Source organism: Salmo salar, chromosome ssa10 (genome assembly GCF_905237065.1).
Source record: "Salmo salar chromosome ssa10, Ssal_v3.1, whole genome shotgun sequence".
In the NCBI taxonomy this organism is placed as follows: domain Eukaryota; kingdom Metazoa; phylum Chordata; class Actinopteri; order Salmoniformes; family Salmonidae; genus Salmo; species Salmo salar.
The window spans coordinates 52,311,265-52,318,764 of NC_059451.1; the positions used below are offsets into that span (position 1 = coordinate 52,311,265).

A 7,500-nucleotide genomic window follows, 5' to 3' on the forward strand; every position below is an offset into this window, starting at 1 on the left:
CAGCAGGCAGGTACAGTACTTAACTTAATCGCTGGGTTAATGTTTAACCCTCAAACATGTCAACAGTCCAGGTACAAACTGACACAGACTGAAACGACCAGGGGGATATCAGGACAGAACCCCAACGTAACGACCAGGGGGATATCAGGACAGAACCCCAACGTAACGACCAGGGGGATATCAGGACAGAACCCCAACGTAACGACCAGGGGGATATCAGGACAGAACCCCAACGTAACGACCAGGGGGATATCAGGACAGAACCCCAACGTAACGACCAGGGGGATATCAGGACAGAACCCCAACGTAACGACCAGGGGATATCAGGACAGAACCCCAACGTAACGACCAGGGGGATATCAGGACAGAACCCCAACGTAACGACCAGGGGGATATCAGGACAGAACCCCAACGTAACGACCAGGGGGATATCAGGACAGAACCCCAACGTAACGACCAGGGGGATATCAGGACAGAACCCCAACGTAACGACCAGGGGGATATCAGGACAGAACCCCAACGTAACGACCAGGGGGATATCAGGACAGAACCCCAACGTAACGACCAGGGGGATATCAGGACAGAACCCCAACGTAACGACCAGGGGGATATCAGGACAGAACCCCAACGTAACGACCAGGGGGATATCAGGACAGAACCCCAACGTAACGACCAGGGGGATATCAGGACAGAACCCCAACGTAACGACCAGGGGGATATCAGGACAGAACCCCAACGTAACGACCAGGGGGATATCAGGACAGAACCCCAACGTAACGACCAGGGGGATATCAGGACAGAACCCCAACGTAACGACCAGGGGGATATCAGGACAGAACCCCAACGTAACGAACAGGGGGATATCAGGACAGAACCCCAACGTAACGACCAGGGGGATATCAGGACAGAACCCCAACGTAACGACCAGGGGGATATCAGGACCAAACTAGGCCTAGACAAGTCCAATTCCATGGTAACAGAATTATGCTGACTCAGAGATGTTTTACATTAAAATGTAAACCAAACAAAAACCATTGATTTAAAAAGTTCAGTAAACAATAGAAGTCTATGCAGAAGGACCTACTTTGAACAATGAAGAAAATAAAAAAATGAACCTTTACAGGAAGAACTGTGTAGATACAAAGGTTGGTAACAAAACTGCACTGTTTTTCAAGTAAATGGCTTTCATTTTCGTATTTACTGTGTAAATTGTTTAAAGTATTCATTGTGCATAGAGTAGTACGGTTTGTTAAACTTTAAAAATCAATCGTTTTTTGTTTGGCATACATGTGTGGATTTAAAATGACAGAACAATGACTCTTGGTTTAGCTCTGTTCACTGTGTCAACTGTAAATCCGTATTCATTCAAAAAAATGGGTCACCAGTACGTACCCTGCCGTTCAAACAGTCGATATGGCAAGCTGATTCACCATATTAAAGTCCATTACAGACTAGAACAATAGAAAGGCCTACAACGTTATGCCAAAAGACAAGGTAACCGTCGATAACATCAGTTTCCTCAAGATATAAATTGGGCAAACATCAATAAAACATTTTTTTAAAAGGCGGCGGCAACAGCTCACTATAGCAACAAGTCCCAGCAAGTACAAACACACTGACCGGCTTGGCTTCTCCTGGCAGGGACTGAACCACCAGGATCCACAACAACAACAAAAATATGAAGGAGAAAAAAAAGGGTGTGGGTTTCATAATACAACACCTTATCAACTAACAATGTAATGATTTAATAAGAATTTATTTGTATTTATTTTCAATAGAGCGAGTAACAGGTTATTGATTTCCAGTCGGTGTTGCTATAGGCTACGGTGTGGCTGTGCCTGGTGTGTAACGAAGTGTATGGTTCTATGCTTCAATAGAGTGATAAAGGTTGTGCAACTATAGTTTTTCTAAACACAAAATACATTATTGCAACACATTTAGCTGAGAATCATTTTCATCAGATAACAGCCAAAAGTGCAATGCTATTTGGCTCGCGGCCACACATAAGTAAATTAAAATACAAGGGTAAGGGAAGGTATTTTTTTCCCCAAAAACGATGCATGGCCATCATATTTCTAATGCTTTGCTTAAGTTAATTTAGCATTTTAATTTGCTACTGGAGAAAAACTACACCGGAGGAAAGAACCAGAGAAAAGTGGCGTATCAGTCAGAGGCTGTCTGGTGATCCAGTGAGGAGAGAAAATACACACTATATATAAACAAAAGTATGTGGACACACCTTCAAATTAGTGGATTCTTCTATTTCAGCCACACCCGTTACTGACCGGTGTATAAAATCAAGTACACAGCCATGCAATCTCCATAGACAAACATTGCCAATAGAATGGCCTTACTGAAGAGCTCAGTTACTTTCAACGTGGCACCGTCATAGGATGCCACTTTTCCTACAAGTCAGTTTGTAAAATGTCTGCCCTGCTAGAGTTGCCCTGGTCAACTGTGAGCGCTGTTATTGTGAAGTGGAAACGTCTAGGAGCAACAACGGCTCAGTCGTGAAGTGGTAGAACGCACAAGTTCACAGAACGTGACCACCGAGTGCTGAAGCGCATAAAAATCATCTGTCCTCGGTTGCAACACCCTCTACCGAGTTCCAAACTGCCTCTGGAAGCAACGTCAGCACAAGAACTGTTTGTCGGGCAGCCGCACACAAGCCTAAGATCACCACGCGCAACGCCAAGCGACGGCTGGAGTGGTGTAAAGCTCGTTGCCGCTGGACTGGAGCTCAGCAGTGATGAGGCAACAATGCAGAAGTGCTTTTAATTTTGGAGAGAAAGACAGCCTGGCGACTGTACGATATATACACAAATAATCACCTGGACGTAGGAACAAACTGAATGAAATACAGCCCTCAAAAGAAAAACACAGACATGAAATATACCTGTAACGGGCAGCATGCTGACCTGTTCCCTGTGGACCACAACCAACAAGATTAAAGGGATTGGTGGCGAGCTTTCCATCCGGGTGGAGGGTCTCACTGGGCCATGGCTCCGGGCTAAGACAGGCCACTGGTACTTTTCAGCGGTCACCTCCATAACAATGGCTGACTGTGTAATGTACCACCTTCCCACAATGCATACGTTTTGATTGTGATGTTCATCAGTATAACCGTCAGCCCTAGCTATGGAAGCACATTACGTGATGACGCAAGTGCAAAGAAACAAGCTCTGCATAACTGTCCAGTAACTTCAACTACTGAATGAAACATGACTAAAAACACTAACTTCAACTACTGAATGAAACACGAGGACTAAAAACAGTAACAGTTACTTCAACTACTGAATGAAACACGAGGACTAAAAACAGTAACAGTTACTTCAACTACTGAATGAAACACGAGGACTAAAAACAGTAACAGTTACTTCAACTACTGAATGAAACACGAGGACTAAAAACAGTAACAGTTACTTCAACTACTGAATGAAACATGAGGACTAAAAACAGTAACAGTTACTTCAATTACTGAATGAAACATGAGGACTAAAAACAGTAACAGTTACTTCAACTACTGAATGAAACACGAGGACTAAAAACAGTAACATTTACTTCAACTACTGAATGAAACACGAGGACTAAAAACAGTAACAGTTACTTCAACTACTGAATGAAACATGAGGACTAAAAACAGTAACAGTTACTTCAACTACTGAATGAAACACGAGGACTAAAAACAGTAACAGTTACTTCAACTACTGAATGAAACACGAGGACTAAAAACAGTAACATTTACTTCAACTACTGAATGAAACATGAGGACTAAAAACAGTAACAGTTACTTCAACTACTGAATGAAACACGAGGACTAAAAACAGTAACAGTTACTTCAACTACTGAATGAAACACGAGGACTAAAAACAGTAACAGTTACTTCAACTACTGAATGAAACATGAGGACTAAAAACAGTAACAGTTACTTCAACTACTGAATGAAACATGAGGACTAAAAACAGTAACATTTGAAAATGAAATGACGGGGAAAAAAGTAGTTTTTCTGACTACTGCCACGATGTTCCTAAAGATGACTGATGGTAAAGACAGCCTAGCTCCTCTCACAGTAAGGTAAAGACAGCCTAGCTCCTCTCACAGTAAGGTAAAGACAGCCTAGCTCCTCTCACAGTAAGGTAAAGACAGCCTAGCTCCTCTCACAGTAAGACCCGAGAGGAACATGACCGAGACTGACTGAGCAACACAAAATTTGCCTTGTTTTTAACCTGCCAGGCCAGGGGATTGGGGGGGCGAGGGAAGAGAGGAACTTTAGAATGTTTTGCAGTGAGGCAGCTGAAGGGGGAACTGTCACTTTAAAACAATGACAACGTCCAACCAACCAGCATTAGGAAAGTTGGGAAAGTCCAGGGAGAGAGGAGAGCTCTTCTGTAAGCCGAGCCCAGTAGGGCTGAAGTAAGGGCTGCAGGACGGTTGGTGATCACATGCATGAATGGAAGTCCCTATAGCCTGCTGTTACATAAGCACATACACACAAAAACTAATTGAAGGGCTGGGGGGGGGTTCCCTATTCCAATTCAAACTACAGGTTTTCAGTGGCTTCAAGTCCGGAGACAGATGGACAATGCAAAATGTAGATTTTATTTCTTTGTAGATTTTGACGTGTGCTTGCAGTTATTATTGTCTTGCTGGAAGATCCAAAGTTTCAACTTCCTGCCAGAGGCAACCAGGTATTTGCCAAAAATGTCCTGATACTTGGTAAAGTTCATGATGAAATTGACCTTCACAAGGGGCCCAGGACCAGTGGAAGAAAAATAGTCTCATAACGTCAAAGCTCCACCACCATATTTTACTGTAGGTATGAGGTTATTTTCTGCTTATGCTTCTGTTTTTCGATGCCAAACCAACCATTGGTATGTGTGTGGCCAAAGAGCTCTATGTTCATGTCATCTGACCATAGCGCCGCTTCCAATCCAAGCGCCAAATGCCATTTAGCAAACTTCATGGTCCGATGACTTGAAAATAGAGCTCTTTGCCCACGCCCACCAGTGGTGGGTTTGGAGTTGAAAAAAACAGAAGCATATTGCAGTGGACCAGTGAACGCCAAGACGTGGCTTTGAAATGTAAAAATTTATCCAGAGTAATTACTATGTGAGGCATTTCAATCAACCAAGGGATCAAAATAACATTCAAAAAGACAAGGGACAGGCTGCAAACAGTAGAACCAACTGTGATATAAATAGGAACACACGTGGGTAAACCAGCACCGTCGTTGCATCAACGTGCCCTACAGTAAGGAGTACGCTGCATAAAACACAAATGGTGATCTAGCAAACTAAAGCTAACTAAACAGATACACTACGGGAAAAATCTAATCAAACCGCAGATAAACGAATTGCATAGTGCAATATTTAAATCGTGTTCCATCTTTAGCATCCCTGGCAGGCTGGCGGTTGTAGTGTAATGGTCTCAGCCTCACTCCCATTGAAAAGGAGAGCGAGCGCATCTGGTTACTGTACAGGCTGTGTGCTGAAGCATGGCAGACTCCAGCACTAATAAAAGGACCATAATGTCAGATGGGCGGGCGAGAGAAGGGTTAAATTAAAATCACAGTGGCGATTTTGTCTCTCCCTGGCCCTCCCAGACGCCTCTGCCTGGCCCTCCCAGACGCCTCTGCCTGGCCCTCCCAGACGCCTCTGCCTGGCCCTCCCAGACGCCTCTGCCTGGCCCTCCCAGACGCCTCTGCCTGGCCCTCCCAGACGCCTCTGCCTGGCCCTCCCAGACGCCTCTGCCTGGCCCTCCCAGACGCCGCTGCCTGGCCCTCCCAGACGCCTCTGCCTGGCCCTCCCAGACGCCGCTGCCTGGCCCTCCCAGACGCCTCTGCCTGGCCCTCCCAGACGCCGCTGCCTGGCCCTCCCAGACGCCTCTGCCTGGCCCTCCAATAACAAAGGAAGAAAACGAAGCCATGCTCCCGGATGAGAGAGGCAAGCACACAGAGGGAAACAGCAGTTAGTTATTGAGGTGGGGAACAGGACAGAGGCAGCAGGATTACCATAGAAACCAACAGAGAGAGATTATTTTACATAGAGAGGCAGCAGATTTCACCTCTCCAGGAGTGACCTTCCCTAAACCCGATGATGCTCGAAGAAAAGAGGTCTTTAAGCTATTCTGGAGGCCAAAACCTTTGTAATAATTCCTTAGTTCCTTTTGACTATAGACAACTCACACAGTAACAGACAGTATTCTCAGCTGTGTCTTCAGCATGCAGCTAAGGATTAATGCAGTACTGATTTTATTACAACAATGTTCAGATCCAACCAGAAAAATAGCTCCTCAATTCTGCGGAGAAAAAATTTAAAAGACGACGTCTGGAAGCCGGTCACAAAACTCACAAACCAGGTGCTGCTCCAAACAAAACAAAACAAAACGAACTCCAGGAAACGGCATTCCTCCAATAGCAGGAGAGTTTGGACAGGTAATGAACAGCAGACTGGGACTGGCCTAAAATATTGCCCTGTGTTAGAAGACAGATGAACACAGAGGGTAACTTTAAAAACAGAAAACATGCTCCTTTTTCATCTTCTAACTTAAACCCGGACGAGAAGCAACAAGCAGCCTCAACAAGGACGAATGACCAGAGAAACACAGGGACGATTTTCCACCAATTCAGCCACCAAGCAGCTGGGCCCAGAGACACAGCCACCCCCACAAACCAAAGGTATACTGCTGCTTCTAGTGGTACTACACCCGCTCTCCCAGCCCAGCCAGAAACAGATGGCTATCGCTATCTAAACCACTTAGCCATCTCTTTCAACTTCCTGCCAAAGCCTTGGGAAGATCCTGCCAATAGAACTAGTCGCCATGTGTACAATACGCCATCAATCAGGAGAGAAAGGTATCTAGAAAGGACTTTCTGAAACAAAACCATTCCTCTGATGACGGGGGCGAGCAATGTGGTTGATGGCCTTAGATGCTCCTATTAAACCCTTATGGATTTTTCTCCTCTGGAAGGAGAGATGGAACGAAGGAGAGATGGAACGAAGGAGAGATGGAACGAAGGAGAGATGGAACGAAGGAGAGATGGAACGAAGGAGAGATGGAACGAAGGAGGGAAGACCGTCAGCAGAGAGATGAACACTAAGTGCAGGAACAATAGCAGCTAACAGAGTGGCTGAGCAGAGCCCATTCACCCACTTAGACGAAAACAGCGGCACTAGTCCATTTAGCTCAACAGATAAGAGGAACAGACAGGTACTGCATGACACTCCATGAGCCAGACAGACAAACTGATCATTAGGTACTGTCCCCCGCACTACCCGTCTGACCCTGTCCCCCGCACTACCCGTCTGACCCTGTCCCCCGGAACTACCCGTTTGACCCTGTCCCCCGGAACTACCCGTTTGACCCTGTCCCCCGGAACTACCCGTCTGACCCTGTCCCCCGGAACTACCCGTCTGACCCTGTCCCCCGGAACTACCCGTCTGACCCTGTCCCCCGAACTACCCGTCTGACCCTGTCCCCCGCACTACCCGTCTGACCCTG

General features: G+C 45.9%; 1 protein-coding gene across 1 annotated transcript in view; it reads right to left on the reverse strand.

Annotated features, from left to right (window-relative positions):
• Nucleotides 1-7,500, reverse strand: part of insrb (insulin receptor b) — a 281,258-nt gene that overhangs the window by 231,816 nt on the left and 41,942 nt on the right. The gene's annotated exons all lie outside the window — the stretch shown is intronic.